Genomic DNA, 19,493 nt, shown 5'->3' with positions numbered 1-19,493 from the left:
ATGGCAGAGTCCGATTCCTCGCTGGCAAATTTATTACTCAGTCTGACTTCTGAGTGGGAGATTTATTACAAAGTCCGACTCCTCACTGGGAGATTTAGTACAGTGTCCAACTCCTCACTGGGAAATTTATTACAAATTCCGTCTCCTCACTGGGAGGTTTATTATAGTGTCCGCCACCTCACTGGGAGTTCCATTACAGAGTTCAACTATTCACTGGCAGATTTATTACTGAGTCCGACTCATCAGTGGGTGAATTATGACAGGGTCTGATTCCTCACTGGGAAATTTATTACTCAGTCTGGCTTCTGAATGGGAGATTTATTACAGAGTCCGACTCCTCACTGGGAGATTAATTGCAGAGTCCGACTCCTCACTGTTTGATTTATTATAGAGTCCGACAAATCACTGGCAGGTTTATTCCAGAGTCCGTCTCCTCACTTGAAGATTTATTACAGAGACTCTCTCCTCACTGGGAGATTTATTACAGAGTCAGACTCTTCAATGGGAAATGTATTACAGAGTTTGACTGATCACTGTGAGATTTGTACAGAGTCAAACTCCTCACTGGGAGATTTATTACAGTGTCCGACTCCTTACTGGGAGAGGTATTCCAGAGTCCGTCTCCTCACTGGGGGATGATTACAGTCTCCGACTCCTCACTGGGAGATTTATTGCAGAGTGCGACTCCTTACTGGGGGATGATTACAGAGTCCGACTCCTCACTGGGAGATTTATTACAGTGTCCGACTCCTCACTGGTGATTTATTGCAGAGTGCGACCCCTCACTGGGAGATTTATTCCTGCGTTCCACTCCTCAATGTGAGATTTATTCCAGAGTCAGATTCATCACTGGGAGATCTATTGCAGAGTCCGACTCCTCACTGGTTGATTTATTATAGAGTCCGACAAATCACTGGCAGGTTTAATCCAGAGTCCGTCTCCTCACTTGATGATTTATTACAGAGTCCGACTCCTCACTCAGAGATTTATTACAGAGTCTCTCTCCTCACTGGGCGATTTAGTACAGAGTCAGACTCGTCACTGGGAAATGTATTACAGAGTTTCACTGCTCACTGTGAGATTTGTACAGAGTCCGACTCCTCACTTGGAGATTTATTCCATTGTCCGACTCCTCACTGGGAGATTTATTACAGAGACCGACTCCTTACTGGGAGCTCTATTACAGAGTTCGACTATTCACTGGCATATTTATTGCTGCGTCCGACTCATCACTGGGAGGTTTATTATAGTGTCTGACTCCTTACTGGGAGATTTATTCCAGAGTCCGTCTCCTCACTGGGAGAGTTATTGCAGAGTGCGGCTCCTCACTGGGAGATTTATTCCAGTGTCCGACTCCTCAATGTGAGATTTATTTCAGAGACCGGCTCATCACTGGGAGATTTATTCTAGAGTCCGACTCATCACTGGGAGATTTATTTCAGAGCCTGACTCCTCACTGGGAGATTTAGTACAGTGTTCGAATCCTCACTGGGAGATTTATTTCAGAGTCCGACTCCTCACTGGGAGATTTATTACAGAGTCCCTCTCCTCACTGCAACATTGTTACGGAGTCCGACTCCTCACTGGGAGATTTATTACATAGTCTGACTCCTCACTGGGAGGTTTATTTCAGAGTCCAACTCATCACTGGAATATTTATTAGTGTCCAACTCCTCACTGGGTGGTTTATTACATAGTCTGACTCCTCACTTGGAGATTTATTTCAGAGTCCGACTCATCACTGGGTTATTTATTACAGTGTCCAACTCCTCACTGGGAGGTTTATTACATAGTCTGACTCCTTACTGGGAGATGTATTCCAAAGTCCGTCTCTTCACTGGGGGATTATTAGAGTCCGACTCATCACTGGCAGATTTATTACAGAGTACGTCTCCTCACTGGGGTTTATTACAGAGACCGACTCATCACTGGGAGATTTATTTCAGAGTCCGACTCCTCACTGGGAGATTTATTACAGAATCCCTCTCCTCACTGCGGCATTATTACGGAGTCCGACTCCTCACTGGGAGATTTATTACTGTTTCTGACTCCTTACTAGGAGATGTATCTCAGAATCCCTCTCCTCACTGCGGCATTATTACGGAGTCCGACTCCTAACTGGGACATTTATTACAGAGTCCATCTCATCACCGGGAGAATTATGGCAGAGTCCGATTCCTCGCTGGCAAATTTATTACTCAGTCTGACTTCTGAGTGGGAGATTTATTACAAAGTCCGACTCCTCACTGGGAGATTTAGTACAGTGTCCAACTCCTCACTGGGAAATTTATTACAAATTCCGTCTCCTCACTGGGAGGTTTATTATAGTGTCCGCCACCTCACTGGGAGTTCCATTACAGAGTTCAACTATTCACTGGCAGATTTATTACTGGGTCCGACTCATCAGTGGGCGAATTATGACAGGGTCTGATTCCTCACTGGGAAATTTATTACTCAGTCTGGCTTCTGAATGGGAGATTTATTACAGAGTCCGACTCCTCACTGGGAGATTAATTGCAGAGTCCGACTCCTCACTGTTTGATTTATTATAGAGTCCGACAAATCACTGGCAGGTTTATTCCAGAGTCCGTCTCCTCACTTGAAGATTTATTACAGAGTCAGACTCGTCAATGAGAAATGTATTACAGAGTTTGACTGATCACTGTGAGATTTGTACAGAGTCAAACTCCTCACTGGGAGATTTATTACAGAGTCAGACCCGTCAATGGGAAATGTATTACAGAGTTTGACTGATCACTGTGAGATTTGTACAGAGTCAAACTCCTCACTGGGAGATTTATTACAGTGTCCGACTCCTTACTGGGAGAGGTATTCCAGAGTCCGTCTCCTCACTGGGGGATGATTACAGTGTCCGACTCCTCACTGGGAGATTTATTGCAGAGTGCGACTCCTTACTGGGGGATGATTACAGAGTCCGACTCCTCACTGGGAGATTTATTACAGTGTCCGACTCCTCACTGGGAGATTTATTGCAGAGTGCGACTCCTTACTGGGGGGTGATTACAGAGTCCGACTCCTCACTGAGAGATTTATTACAGAGTCCGACTCCTCACTGGGAGATTTATTACAGAGTCCAACTCCTCACTTTGAAATTTATTACAAAGTCTGTCTCCTCACTGGGAGGTTAATTGTAGTGTCCGCCACCTTACTGGGAGTTCCATTACAGAGTTCAACTATTCACTGGGGGATTTATTACTGAGTCCGACTCCTCACTGTGAGATTTATTACAGAGTCCGACTCCTCACTGGGAGATTTATTACAGAGTCCAACTCCTCACTGGGAAATTTATTACAGTGTTTGATTCCTTGCTGGGAAACTTATTACTGAGTCTGACTTCTGACTGGGAGATTTATTACAAAGTCCGACTCCTCGCTGGGAGATTTATTACAGAGACTGACTTCTGACTCAGTATTATTACAGAGTCTGGTTCCTCACTGTGAGATTTATTACAGAGTCAGACTCGCCACTGGGACATGTATTACAGAGTTCGACTGCTCACTGGGAGATTTGTACAGAGTCCGAATCCACACTGGGAGATTTATTGCAAAGTGCGACTCCTCACTGGGAGATTTATTCCAGTGTCCGACGACTCAATGTGAGATTTATTTTAGAAACCGTCTCATCACTGGGAGATTTATTCCAGAGTCCGACTCATCACTGCGATATTTATTACAGTGCCCAACTCCTCACTGGGCGGTTTATTACATAGTCTGACACCTCACTGGGAGATTTATTACATAGTCTGACTCCTCACTGGGAGATTTATTTCAGAGTCCAACTCATCACTGGGATATTTATTAGTGTCCAACTCCTCACTGGGTGGTTTATTACATAGTCTGACTCCTCACTTGGAGATTTATTTCAGAGTTCGACTCATCACTGGGATATTTATTACAGTGTCCAACTCCTCACTGGGAGGTTTATTACATAGTCTGACTCCTTACTGGGAGATGTATTCCAAAGTCCGTCTCTTCACTGGGGGATTATTAGAGTCCGACTCATCACTGGGAGATTTATTACAGAGTACGTCTCCTCACTGGGGTTTATTACAGAGACCGACTCATCACTGGGAGATTTATTTCAGAGTCCGACTCCTCACTGGGAGATTTATTACAGAATCCCTCTCCTCACTGCGGCATTATTACGGAGTCCGACTCCTCACTGGGAGATTTATTACTGTTTCTGACTCCTTACTAGGAGATGTATCTCAGAATCCCTCTCCTCACTGCGGCATTATTACGGAGTCCGACTCCTAACTGGGACATTTATTACAGAGTCCATCTCATCACCGGGAGAATTATGGCAGAGTCCGATTCCTCGCTGGCAAATTTATTACTCAGTCTGACTTCTGAGTGGGAGATTTATTACAAAGTCCGACTCCTCACTGGGAGATTTAGTACAGTGTCCAACTCCTCACTGGGAAATTTATTACAAATTCCGTCTCCTCACTGGAAGGTTTATTATAGTGTCCGCCACCTCACTGGGAGTTCCATTACAGAGTTCAACTATTCACTGGCAGATTTATTACTGAGTCCGACTCATCAGTGGGCGAATTATGACAGGGTCTGATTCCTCACTGGGAAATTTATTACTCAGTCTGGCTTCTGAATGGGAGATTTATTACAGAGTCCGACTCCTCACTGGGAGATTAATTGCAGAGTCCGACTCCTCACTGTTTGATTTATTATAGAGTCCGACAAATCACTGGCAGGTTTATTCCAGAGTCCGTCTCCTCACTTGAAGATTTATTACAGAGACTCTCTCCTCACTGGGAGATTTATTACAGAGTCAGACTCGTCAATGGGAAATGTATTACAGAGTTTGACTGATCACTGTGAGATTTGTACAGAGTCAAACTCCTCACTGGGAGATTTATTACAGTGTCCGACTCCTTACTGGGAGAGGTATTCCAGAGTCCATCTCCTCACTGGGGGATGATTACAGTGTCCGACTCCTCACTGGGAGATTTATTGCAGAGTGCGACTCCTTACTGGGGGATGATTACAGAGTCCGACTCCTCACTGGGAGATTTATTACAGTGTCCGACTCCTCACTGGGAGATTTATTACAGAATGCGACTCCTTACTGGGGGATGATTACAGAGTCCGACTCCTCACTGGGAGATTTATTACAGTGTCCGACTCCTCACTGGGAGATTTATTGCAGAGTGCGACTCCTTACTGGGGGGTGATTACAGAGTCCGACTCCTCACTGAGAGATTTATTACAGTGTCCGACTCCTCACTGGGAGATTTATTACAGAGTCCGACTCCTCACTGGGAGATTTATTACAGAGTCCAACTCCTCACTTTGAAATTTATTACAAAGTCTGTCTCCTCACTGGGAGGTTAATTGCAGTGTCCGCCACCTTACTGGGAGTTCCATTACAGAGTTCAACTATTCACTGGGGGATTTATTCCTGAGTCCGACTCCTCACTGTGAGATTTATTACAGAGTCAGACTCGTCACTGGGAGATTTATTACAGAGTCCGACTCCTCACTTGGAGATTTATTGCAGAGTGCGACTCCTCACTGGTTGATTTATTATAGAGTCTGACAAATCACTGGCAGGTTTATTCCAGAGTCCGTCTCCTCACTTGAAGGTTTATTACAAAGTCCGACTCCTCACTGGGAGATTTATTACAGAGTCTGACTTCTGACTGAGAGCATTATTAGTGTCTGGTTCCTCACTGTGAGATTTATTACAGAGTCAGACTCGTCGCTGGGACATGTATTACAGAGTTCGACTGCTCACTGTGAGATTTATTATGAGGCGAGGCCCGACGAGAGCGGACCTGTGTGTGGAGTGAGCCAGAGGATAAAAGGACCAGCGAGGCGAGGCCCGACCAGAGTGGACCTGTGTGTGGAGCGAGGCGGAGGATAAAAGGAGCAGCGAGGCGAGGCCCGACGAGAGTGGACCTGTGTGTGGAGTGAGCCGGAGGATAAAAGGAGCAGCGAGGCGAGGCCCGACCAGAGCGGACCTGTGTGTGGAGAGAGCCGGAGGACAAAAGGAGCAGCGAGGCGAGGCCCGACCAGAGCGGACCTGTGTGTGGAGCGAGGCGGAGGATAAAAGGAGCAGCGAGGCGAGGCCCGACCAGAGTGGACCTGTGTGTGGAGCGAGGCGGAGGATAAAAGGAGCAGCGAGGCGAGGCCCGACCAGAGCGGACCTGTGTGTGGAGCGAGGCGGAGGATAAAAGGAGAAGCGAGGCGAGGCCCGACCAGAGTGGACCTGTGTGTGGAGCGAGGCAGAGGATAAAAGGAGAAGCAAGGCGAGGCCCGACCAGAGCGGACCTGTGTGTGGAGCGAGGCGGAGGATAAAAGGAGCAGCGAGGCGAGGCTCGACCAGAGTGGACCTGTGTGTGGAGCGAGGCAGAGGATAAATGGAGCAGCGAGGCGAGGCCCGACCAGAGCGGACCTGTGTCTGGAGCGAGGCGGAGGATAAAAGGAGCAGTGAGGCGAGGCCCGACCAGAGCGGACCTGTGTGTGGAGCGAGGCGGAGGATAAAAGGAGCAGTGAGGCGAGGCCCGACCAGAGCGGACCTGTGTCTGGAGCGAGGCGGAGGATAAAAGGAGCAGTGAGGCGAGGCCCGACCAGAGCGGACCTGTGTGTGGAGCGAGGCAGAGGGTAAAAGGAGCAGCGAGGCGAGGCCCGACCAGAGCGGACCTGTGTCTGGAGCGAGGCGGAGGATAAAAGGAGCAGCGAGGCGAGGCCCGACCACAGCGGACCTGTGTGTGGAGCGAGGCAGAGGATAAAAGGAGCAGTGAGGCGAGGCCCGACCAGAGCGGACCTGTGTGTGGAGTGAGCCGGAGGACAAAAGGAGCAGCGAGGCGAGGCTCGACCAGAGCGGACCTGTGTGTGGAGTGAGGCGGAGGATAAAAGGAGCAGCGAGGCGAGGCCCGACCAGAGCGTACCTGTGTGTGGAGCAAGGCAGAGGATAAAAGGAGCAGTGAGGCGAGGCCCGACCAGAGCGGACCTGTGTGTGGAGCAAGGCAGAGGATAAAAGGAGCAGTGAGGCGAGGCCCGACCAGAGCGGACCTGTGTGTGGAGCGAGGCGGAGGATAAAAGGAGCAGTGAGGAGAGGCCCGACCAGAGCGGACCTGTGTGTGGAGCGAGGCGGAGGATAAAAGGAGCAGTGAGGCGAGGCTCGACCAGAGCGGACCTGTGTGTGGAGTGAGCTGGAGGATAAAAGGAGCAGTGAGGAGAGGCCCGACCAGAGCGGACCTGTGTGTGGAGCGAGGCGGAGGATAAAAGGAGCAGTGAGGAGAGGCCCGACCAGAGCGGACCTGTGTATGGAGCGAGGCGGAGGATAAAAGGAGCAGTGAGGCGAGGCCCGACCAGAGTGGACCTGTGTGTGGAGCGAGGCGGAGGATAAAAGGAGAAGCGAGGTGAGGCCCGACCAGAGCGGACCTGTGTGTGGAGCGAGGCGGAGGATAAAAGGAGAAGCGAGGTGAGGCCCGACCAGAGCGGACCTGTGTGTGGAGCGAGGCAGAGGATAAAAGGAGCAGCGAGGCGAGGCCCGACCAGAGCGGACCTGTGTCTGGAGCGAGGCGGAGGATAAAAGGAGAAGCGAGGTGAGGCCCGACCAGAGCGGACCTGTGTCTGGAGCGAGGCGGAGGATAAAAGGAGCAGTGAGGCGAGGCCCGACCAGAGCGGACCTGTGTGTGGAGCGAGGCGGAGGATAAAAGGAGCAGTGAGGCGAGGCCCGACCAGAGCGGACCTGTGTCTGGAGCGAGGCGGAGGATAAAAGGAGCAGTGAGGCGAGGCCCGACCAGAGCGGACCTGTGTGTGGAGCGAGGCGGAGGATAAAAGGAGCAGCGAGGCGAGGCCTGACCAGAGCGGACCTGTGTCTGGAGCGAGGCGGAGGATAAAAGGAGCAGCGAGGCGAGGCCCGACCACAGCGGACCTGTGTGTGGAGCGAGGCAGAGGATAAAAGGAGCAGTGAGGTGAGGCCCGACCAGAGCGGACCTGTGTGTGGAGTGAGCCGGAGGACAAAAGGAGCAGCGAGGCGAGGCTCGACCAGAGCGGACCTGTGTGTGGAGCGAGGCGGAGGATAAAAGGAGCAGCGAGGCAAGGCCCGACCAGAGCGGACCTGTGTCTGGAGCGAGGCGGAGGATAAAAGGAGAAGCGAGGTGAGGCCCGACCAGAGCGGACCTGTGTGTGGAGCGAGGCGGAGGATAAAAGGAGAAGCGAGGTGAGGCCCGACCAGAGCGGACCTGTGTGTGGAGCGATCCAGAGGATAAAAGGAGCAGCGAGGCGAGGCCCGACCAGAGCGGACCTGTGTGTGGAGTGAGCCGGAGGGTAAAAGGAGCAGTGAGGCGAGGCCCGACCAGAGTGGACCTGTGTGTGGAGCGAGGCGGAGGATAAAAGGAGAAGCGATGTGAGGCCCGACCAGAGCGGACCTGTGTGTGGAGCGAGGCGGAGGGTAAAAGGAGCAGCGAGGCGAGGCCCGACCAGAGCGGACCTGTGTGTGGAGCGAGGCGGAGGGTAAAAGGAGCAGTGAGGCGAGGCCCGACCAGAGCGGACCTGTGTGTGGAGCGAGGCAGAGGATAAAAGGAGCAGTGAGGCGAGGCCCGACCAGAGTGGACCTGTGTGTGGAGCGAGGCGGAGGATAAAAGGAGCAGCGAGGCGAGGCCCGACCAGAGTGGACCTGTGTCTGGAGCGAGGCGGAGGATAAAAGGAGCAGCGAGGCGAGGCCCGACCACAGCGGACCTGTGTGTGGAGCGAGGCGGAGGATAAAAGGAGAAGCAAGGTGAGGCCCGACCACAGCGGACCTGTGTGTGGAGCGAGGCGGAGGGTAAAAGGAGCAGCGAGGCGAGGTCCGACCACAGCGGACCTGTGTGTGGAGCGAGGCAGAGGGTAAAAGGAGCAGCAAGGCGAGGTCCGACCAGAGCGGACCTGTGTGTGGAGCGAGGCGGAGGGTAAAAGGAGCAGCAAGGCGAGGCCCGACCATAGCGGACCTGTGTGTGGAGTGAGGCGGAGGGTAAAAGGAGCAGTGAGGCGAGGCCCGACCACAGCGGACCTGTGTGTGGAGCGAGGCTTACCAATTCAACAGTGGCGGAGAGAGGTAAAAAGTAATCAAAGTGTGACGTCACCAGGAAGCAGGTAATTGATTGGTTGGTGAGTATTTCTCTCTTTTTTAAACTTTAACTCTGTGGGTTGTAGTTACTAAGGTCTCTCTGCTGTAAACATAGAAACATAGAAGATAGGAGCAGGATTGGCCATTCGGCCCTTCGAGCCTGCTCCGCCATTCAATGAGATCATGGCTGATCATTCAAATTCAGTACCCTGTCCCTGCCTTCTCCCCATATCCCTTGATCCCTTTAGCCTTAAGAAATATATCCAACTCTTTCTTGAATATATTTAATGAACTGGCCTCCACCGCCATCTGTGGCAGAGAATTCCACAGGTTCACCACTCTCTGGGTGAAGAAATTCCTCCTCATTTCAGTTGTAAATGTCCTACCCCTTATCCTTAGACTAAGACCCCTGGTTCTGGACTCCCCGACCATCGCATCGGGAACATCCTTCCAGCATCTAGTCTGTCTAGGCCTGACAGAATTTTATAGGTTTCGATGAGATCCCCTCTCAATCTTCTAAACTCCAGTAAGTATAAGCCCAATCGACACAATCTCTCCTCATACGTCATTCCTGCCATCCCAGATATCAGCCTGGTGAATCTTCGCTGCACTCCTTCCATGGCAAGCACATCCTTCCTCAGATAAGGCGACCAATACTGCACACAATACTCAAGGTGTGGTCTCACCAAGGCCCTATACAACTGTAGCAAGACATCCTTGTTCCTGTACTCGAACCCTCTTGCTACGAAGGCCAACATACCATTTGCCTTCTTAACCACCTGCTGCACCTGCATGCTTACCTTCAGTGACTGGTGCACAAGAATACCCAGGTCTCTTTGCACTTCCCCTTCTCCCAATCTATTGCCATTCAAATAATAATCTGCCTTCCTGTTTTTGCCACCAAAGCTGATAACCTCACATTTATCCACATTATAGTGCATTTGCCATGTTTCTGCCCAATCACCTAACCTGTCCAAATCGTACTGGAGTTTCATGACATCCTCCTCGAAGCATACCCTCCCACCCAGCTTTGTGTCGTCTGCAAATTTGGAGATATTACATCCAATTCCCTCGTCCAGATCATTAATATATATTGTGAAAAGCTGGGGTCCTAGGATCGATACTTGTGGTACCCCACTAGTCACTGCCTGCCACTTGGAAAACGACCCGTTTATTCCAACTCTTTGCTTTCTGTCCGCCAACCAGTTCTCTATCCAAGTCAATACCTTGCCCCCAATCCCATGTGCCATAATTTTGCACGCTAATCTCTTATGCGGGACCTTATCGAAAGCATTCTGAAAGTCCAAATACACCACATCCACTGGTTCTCCCTTACCTATTTTACCAGTTACATCCTCAAAAAATTCCAGTAGATTAGTCAAGCATGATTTACCTTTTGTAAATCCATGTTGACTTTGTCCGATCCTGTCACTGCTTTCCAAGTGCTCTGCTATTACATCTTTTATAACGGACTGTAGCATTTTCCCCACTACTCATGTTAGGCTTACCGGTCTATAATTCCCCACTTTTTCTCTGCCACCTTTTTTGAATAGTGGGGTAACATTCGCTACCCTCCAATCCATGGGTACCGTTCCAGAGTCTATCGAGTTCTGGAAGATGACCAGCAATGCATCTACTATTTCTAGGGCCACTTCCTTAAGTACCCTGGGATGTAGATTATCAGGCCCTGGGGATTTATCGGCCTTCAGTCCCATCAATTTTGCTAACACCATATCCCTACAAATACTGATTTCTTTCAGTTCCACCCTTTCATCAGACCCTATGTTCCCCGGTATTTCTGGGAGGTTATTTGTGTCCTCCTTAGAGAAGATGGAACCAAAATATGTATTTAGTTGGTCTGCCATTTCTTTGTTCCCCATTATAAATTCCCCCGATTCTGACTGCAAGGGACCTACGTTTGACTTCACCAATCTTTTTCTCTTCACATATCTGTAAAAACTTTTACAGTCAGTTTTTATGTTCCCTGCAAGCTTACTCTCATATTCTATTTCCCCTTTCTTAATTAATCCCTTTGTCCTCCTTTGTTGAATCCTGAACTGCTCCCAATCCTCAGGATTATTGCTTTTTCTGGCCAATTTGTATGTCCTCTCCTTGGATCTTATGCTATCCCTAATTTCCCTTGTTACCCACGGTTGAGTCACCTTTCTTGTTTTATTTTTATGCCAAACTGGGATGAACAACTTCTGTAGTTCATCCATTCGGTCTTTGAATGTTTGCCATTGCCTATCCACCGTCAACCCTTTGAGTGACATTCCCCAATCAATCCTACCCAACTCGCTCCTCAGACCATCGTAGTTTCCTTTATTTAAATTGAGGACCCTTGTTTCTGAGTCAACTACTTCATTCTCCATCTTAATGAAGATTTCAATCATATTATGATCGCTCCGACCCAAGGGGCCTCGTACAACAAGATTGCTAATTAATCCTTTCTCATTACATAATACCCAGTCTAAGATGGCCTGATCTCTGGTTGGTTCCTCGACATATTGGTCCAGGAAACCATCCCGTAAACACTCCAAGAATTCCTCCTCCACAGTATTGTTACCAATTTGGTTAGCCCAATCTATATGTAGATTAAAGTCACCCATGATGACTGCTGTGCCCTTATTGCACGCTTCTTTAATTTCCCTTTTAATGCCATCCCCAACCTCCGCCTTACTGTTTGGAGGTCTATATACCACTCCCACTTATGTTTTTTTCCTCTTAGTATTTCTCAATTCTACCCATACAGATTCCACTTCATCAGAGCTAATATCCTTCATTACAATTGTGTTAATCGCTGTTGGTAAACCATTTAACTGTAGTGTAATTAGTGGAATTGGTTGATTTAATTTAAAATCAATTAATTAAAGGGTAATCATGGCAGGACAGCCCGGCCACGTGGTATGTTCTTCCTGCGATATGTGGGAACTCAGGGACACTTCCTGTGTCCCTGAAAACTACATGTGCAGGAAGTGCGTCCAGCTGCAGCTACTGACAGACTGCATTGCAGCACTGGAGCTGCGATTGGATGCATACTGGAGCATTCGTGATGCTCAGGACATCGTGAATAGCATGTTTACAGAATTGGACACACCGCAGGTACATGTTGGACAGGAAGAAAGGGAATGGGTGACCAACAGGTGAAGTACTAGGTGCAGGCAGATAGTGCAGGGGTCCCCTGCGGACATCCCCCTCTCCAACAGATACACCACTTTGAGTGCTGTTGGGGGGGATGGCTTATCAGAGGAAAGTAGCAGCAGCCAACTTCCTGGCACCAGGGGTGGCTCTGCTGCACAGCACGGGGTGAAGAAGAGCGGGAGAGCTATAGTAATAGGGGATTCTATTGTAAGGGGAATAGATAGGCATTTCTGTGGCCGCAAATGAGACTCCAGGATGGTGTGTTGCCTCCCTGGTGCAAGGGTCAAGGATGTCTCAGAGCGGCTGCAGAACATCTTGGAAGGGGAGGGTGAACAGCCAGCTGTCGTGGTGCATATAGGCACCAACGATATAGGTAAAAAGTGGGATGAGGTCCTGAAAGCGGAATATAGGGAATTAGGAGGTAAATTTAAAAAATAGGATCTCAAAGGTAGTAATCTCAGGATTGCTACCAGTGCCACGTGCTAGTCAGAGTAGAAATAGAAGGATATTTCAGATGAATACGTAGCTAGAGGAATGGTGCAAGGGCGAGGGATTCAAGTTCCTGGGACATTGGAACCGGTTCTGGGGGAGGTGGGACCAGTTCAAACCAGACGGTCTGCACCTGGGCAGGGCTGGAACCGATGTCCTAGGGGGAGTGTTTGCTAGTGCTCTGGGGGAGGGTTTAAACTAAAATGCCAGGGGGTAGCGAACCTGAGCAGGGAGACAGAGGAAAGGGAAACAAGGATAAAAGCTGTTGTGTCTCCTTGTGTTCTTATTACTATGTAATACAGACACTTTTAACTCATTTTAGTTTACGACTTTTACTCAGTTGTATTCTTGCTTTTATGATGTTGCTGCCGCATGGTGCGGAGTGATACAAGATGTCCGACCTTGTACTGTGCACTGCCTGACACAGTGTGCCACATAGCAATATAAATACACTAACCAAAGTAGTTCCATATAACGATGTAACAAGTAGTTCCATTTAACGATGTAATAATATAACGATATAACAACCCTCTTTCTCAAAAAACTAAAACATGAAATTTAATTTAATTTAAAAAGTATTATATCTAAACTATTATCAAATACAAAGAATCATGAGTTTTCTTTTCTTATTCGCGATATCGCTCAGGTGGTTGGATGTTGTCCCTCCATCTTGTGGATTTGGTGGTGACCACTTCTCTCTGCGGTGTTTTGGTGTGTTCCGCTCTCGTTGTTGTTGTTGCTGTCGCACTTGGAGTTGGAGTGTGCATGCTCGTGGTTGTTTGATTTGTGACGCTTGTTTCTGGCATTGTACTGCTTGTAGTAGCTGGTGTTGTCAATGTTGCTGATGTTGTCTGCTGCTTAACCAGTTCAGGTGAAGGTCTGATGTGGGGTCTGTTCCATCTGTATTGGTTACCAGGTTCGGTCTCTATGAAGTAGCATCTTGGAGTATCAGCTTTTCCAATGACCTTGGCTGGATTCCAGGTTTTCAACACCGGGTCTTGCACATGCACTGATTGCCCATTCAGCAATTCTGGTAGCATCTTTGCATGTTTATTGTAATGTTTGCTTCCTACGACTTGTGCTTCTGCCAGCTTCTGTCTGAAGTCCTCCTGGTCCTGTGGAGGATGTATTTTTGCTGGCAGGGTAGTCTTAAACTTCCTCCCATTCAGCAATTCCGCAGGTGATTTCATGTCTGCTTTCAGTGGTGTTGATCTGAGTGATAGGAGGGCAAGGTCTTGGCCTTCCCCCATCTCACTGCTTTTGATGAGAGTTCTCTTGACAGTCTGGATCTGTCTTTCAATGAACCCGTGTCCCCTTGGGAAATGTGGGGATGAGGTTACTATTTTGAACCCATACTTTTCTGCCAGAGCTCTGAATTCACTCGATGTGAACTGGGTTCCATTGTCACAGATTACCTTTTCTGGGATTCCTTGTTCAGCAAACAAGATCTTTGCAATTCTGGTGGTAGTTGTGGCTCTCAGATCGTTCATCCTTCTCACAAAAGGAAACTTGAATTAGTAATCTGTCACTATGAGATATCATTTTTGATTGCACATGAAGAGATCTGCCCCAACAGTGTGCCATGATCTTGACGGTATTTCACTAGGTATCATCTCCTCTTTCTGTTGTGCATTTCTGTATTTCTGGCATATACCACATGCAGAAACCATCTGTTCGATATTTTTGTACATGCCTATCCAGTATACAGCTGATCTGGCTCTCAGCTTGCATTTCTCCATTCCCATGTGGCCTTCATGTATTAGATGGAGAGGTTCTGTCTGCATTGTCTTTGGCACGATGATCCTTGATCCAGCAAGGAGAATACCGTCTTCTATTGCGATGTCATCTCTAATCGTCCAGTATTGATGAATTGTCGCCTGTGCCTACTGGATTCTCCCCGGCCACCCCTGTATCACTTGTTGTGTGAGTAGTTGCAATTCCTCATCTTTGCTAGTCTCACCTCTGATTTGACTGAGCTTTGTAGGGGTAACACTCACTAGGTGGTGGATTTTTACTGTTAGACCCTCCACCTCGTGTTTCTCATATGGTGACAATTGAGACAACGCATCTGCTAGCACCATTTCCTTTCCTGGCTTATATTTAAGCATGCAGTCGTAGCTTTGGAGCCTTAGAAGTAGTCTTTGCAGTCTTGTAGGTGCTTTGCACAGATTGTTCTTGTAGATCTGTTCTAGTGGACGATGGTCACTCTCTATTGTAAACTGCCTTGCATACAGGTATGTATGGAATTTCTCGCATCCATACACTACTGCTAATAGTTCTCTTTCTATGTTGGCGTATGTCGTCTCGGCTGACATCAAGGCCTTTGATGCGAAAGCTATTGGCTTTCCTTCCTGCACAAGAGCTGCCCCTAGTCCTCTGGTAGAAGCGTCTACTTGTAGAGTGACTGGTTTTCTTCTGTCATAATATGACAGACTTGTTTCTTTGCACAACAGTTCCTTAAGTTGTTTTAAATTCCTTTCATGTGATTCAGACCACTGGTATTCAGTGTCTTCTTTCATGAGCTCTCTGAGATTTGTTGTATGTTCCGACATGTTTGGGATGAAAGAACTCATGTATTGGACCAAGCCGAGGTAACTCCTCAGCTCTTTCTTATCTTTGGGTGGTTTCATTTCAGCAATCGCCACAATCTTCTCAGGACTTGGCTTGACTCCCTCTGGTGTGTAAATCATACCAAAGAATTGGCATTCCTTGACTTTATGCACTTATCGGCATTTAACTTGGTGCCAGCCTTCCTGGTATGCTCCATGGCCTCATGTAGGTGCATATCATGGTCTCTTTCATCTGCTCCATAGATCTGAATATCATCAGCTATTCCTATAGCTCCTCCACAGCCTCTGTATGTCTCGTCTACTTTCTGTTGAAAGATATCTTGACTGCCCTTTAACCCGAATGGTAGCCGCAGGAATTTGTAACGCCCAAATGGTGTGTTGAATGTTGTCAGTGTTGTTGATTCCTCATCCAACTTCACGTTCCAATATCCATTTCTGGCATCTAGTTTTGAGAAAACCTTGGCTCCTGCCAGTGATGGCGTAATCTCCTCTAGCGTTGGGGTGGGATAGTTGTCCCTCTTTATCACCTGGTTTAGATCTTTGGGGTCCAAACATATTCTGAGACGCCCGTTTAGCTTTTCTCGTATCACAATTGAGTTTGCCCAGTCTGTGGGTTCAGTGACCTTTATGATCACTCCCTTTTCTTCCATCTCATTTGGCTCTCTTTCAAGCTTTGTCTTCAGCTCGATGGGTACTTTTCGTGAAGCACGGATAACGGGCTTTACCTCTGGATCGATGGTGATGTGGTATTGGAAATCTCCAAAACATCCCACTGTATCATTGAAACATTCCGGATACATGTCTATCAAGTCTTTTTTACTCTTGATTTGTGGGCGATTCTCCAGCGGTGTGTTGCTGTCTATCCTCAGTGACGTTTCCATCAGCTCGTGATTCACTGAGATCAATCTCAACTTCTCGCAGCTGTTTAATCCCAGGATCGCTGGCCCCTCAGTGTCGGTGACATAGAACATGCAGTTGATGTTCTTTCTTTTATGTGTCCCTTTGACAAAGGTTATTCCGAGTTGTTTAATCTCACTCCCCCTGTATGCTGTCGGCGTAATATTACTTGCCTTTAAACAACCATTTTTCGGGTAGCCATCTTCTCTCAAGTTTTCGGGAAAGATCTGCTGGTACAGTCTCAATGGGAGAATGTTGCTCTGAGCCCCTGTGTCCAGCTTCAACTTTAAGTTGATGGTTGTGGGCTGACCTTTGACCCTCTTTTCAATTTGGATGATGGTGTGCAATTCTCTCTTCGGAGTATTTTCCGTTCTGGACATCTCGTGAAGCTGTACCTTTATGGTTTCGATGTTTAGTGTATTGTCATGATCATAATCATCATCATCCTGTTCATCCATGGCATGGATATTGTGTTTCTTTCTCTGGTTCTGCTGTCCACCTTTGTTTTTGATATATGTTCCTTCTTTCTTCGTCCTACACCTCTTTTCCCAGTGGTTTATTTTGCCACATGCATTGCAGCTTGTTCCATATGCTGGACATTTCCTCCTATATCTGTATAATCGTGCGGTCTTCCACAGTTTCTGCACATGTTTCTCCCGTTGTCATGTGCATATCTTTGTGTGTTGTACTTTTCTCTCACTGTATACACTCTGTTGTCCGTCTCAGAAGCTGTCCGCATATCAGCCGTTTGAGAAACCAGCGTTCTCATTTGTTGCTTCATGGCTTCATGAGCTCTCGCAGTATCTATAGCCTCTGTTACTTTGAACTTTTCTTTCCCCATCAGGGCTTTTTGTACCTCTGCATGCACTGACCCCCATATCAGCTGGTCCACAAGCCTTTCCTCCATTTCCTTAAATGCACACTTGCTGGCTTCATTTCTCAGCCTTGTCAGGAAATTGTCAGCTGTTTCACCGGGTTCCTGTCTTAGACTCTGGAATTTGTATCTGTGTATATGGTGATTAGATTTAGGCTCTAGATGGTTGCTGAATTTCTCAAAGATTGTCGCAGACATTTCCTTTTCCTCTTCAGTCAAACTCCAGCTATTATACAAATCTAGACCTTTTTCTCCTGTCCACAACAGAATGTAACTAACCTTTTCCTCGCTGGCAGTACCCTTCAGGAAGCTTTGAATGTAAGGTCACATTTCTGTTTGAGCTTGCGGAATGCCTCTGCAATATCGTCGGCTTCCCAGTTCATGAGGGGTTGCATTTGCGCAGTCAGTGCAGCAGCAGCCGCCATCTTAGTTGCCCGTACGATTCACGCACAATCACCGCAGACGCCGGCACTCACGATCAGCTCATATATTCACTTATCGTCTTATTCGTAGTTCGTATGGCACAAGTTGTACTCACTTATACCGCTGCCACCATGTTGGGCCTCCTTGTGTTCTTATTACTATGTAATACAGACACATTTAACTCATTTTAGTTTATGACTTTTATTCAGTTGTATTCTTGCTTTTATGATGTTGCTGCTGCATGGTGCGGCGTGATACAAGATGTCCGACCTTGCACTGCGCACTGCCTTTCACAGTGTGCCAGATAGCAATATAAATACACTAACCAAAGTAGTTCCATATAACGATGTAACAAGTAGTTCCATTTAACGATGTAATAATAGAATGATATAACAAAAGCAAAAGATAGGAAGGAGAAAAACAAAAGTGGCAGTCAGAGAAATCAGCGGTTTAAATCAAAAGTGGCCACAGTAAATAATAATTCTAATAGGTCTAAGAGCGTTAAAAAACAAGCCTGTGTGTCTTAATCCGAGGAGCATTCGTAATAAGGTAATGAATTGGATGCGCAAATAGAGGTAAACGAATATGATTTGATTCGGATTACGGAAACGTGGCTCAAGGATGGCCAAGGCTGGGAACTCAACATCCAGGGGTATTCGATATTCAGGAAAGATAGGCAAAAAGGAAAGGGAGGTGGGGTAGCATTACTGGTTAAAGAAGGGTTTAATACAATTGTAATGAAGGATATTAGCTCTGATGATGTGGAATCTGTATGGGTAGAATTGAGAAATACGAAGGGGAAGAAAACGTTAGTGAGAGTGGTATATAGACCTCCAAACAGTAAGGCAGAGGTTGGGGATGGCACTAAAAGGGAAATTAAAGAAGCGTGCAATAAGGGCACAGCATTCATCATGGGTGACTTTAATCTACATATATATTGGGCTAACCAAATTAGTAACAATACAGTGGAGGAGGAATTCCTGGAGTGTTTACGGGATGGTTTCCTGGACCAATATGTCGAGGAACCAACCAGAGATCAGACCATCTTAGACTGGGTATTATGTAACGAGAAAGGATTAATTAGCAATCTTGTTGTACGAGGCCCCTTGGGACGGAGCGATCATAATATGATCGAATTCTTCATTAAGATGGAGAATGAAGTAGTTGACTCAGAGACTGGGGTCCTCAATTTAAATAAAGGAAACTACGATGGTCTGAGGAGCGAGTTGGGTAGGATTGATTGGGGAATGTCACTCAAAGGGTTGACGGTGGATAGGCAATGGCAAACATTCAAAGACCGAATGGATGAACTACATAATTTGTTCATCCCAGTTTGGCATAAAAATAACACAAAAAAGGTGACTCAACCATGGCTAACAAGGGAAATTGGGGATAGCATAAGATCCAAGGAGAGGACATATAAATTGGCTAGAAAAAGCAATAATCCTGAGGATTGGGAGCAGTTTAGGATTCAACAAAGGAGGACAAAGGGATTAATTAAGAAAGGGAAAATAGATTATGAGAGTAAGCTTGCAGGGAACATAAAAACTGATTGTAAAAGCTTTTATAGATATTTGAAGAGAAAAAGATTGGTGAAGTCAAGCGTAGGTCCCTTGCAGTCAGAATCAGGGGAATTTATAATGGGGAACAAAGAAATGGCTGACCAACTAAATACATATTTTTGTTCTGTCTTCACAAAGGAGGACACTGTGGCGTTTCCACCGGGTGTCCCTTACACATTTAATGTATATAATTCACTTTAACCTAACTGTATGTACATTACTTACCTGTTTGGGCTGTTGCCCCTTTAGCTTAACTTCGGGGGCCGTTGCCCCTTTAAGACGCCCCCCAGCGCACTGACGTCACGTCAAGCATGACGTGATGTATGCGTGACAGCCGCCGGCACAGCCCGGCATACCGCGACTTCGGCCGCAGCAGCCGGCAGACAGGAGCGATGCGACCCTCCGCGACAAGCGATGTCGCGGCCTCCAGCTTCTGCTCCC

This window comes from Somniosus microcephalus, unplaced genomic scaffold, assembly GCF_052327205.1.
Source record: "Somniosus microcephalus isolate GS21.2 unplaced genomic scaffold, FLI_Smic_1.0 unresolved_chr1, whole genome shotgun sequence".
Lineage (NCBI taxonomy): Eukaryota > Metazoa > Chordata > Chondrichthyes > Squaliformes > Somniosidae > Somniosus > Somniosus microcephalus.
This window is presented reverse-complemented; position numbering follows the sequence as displayed.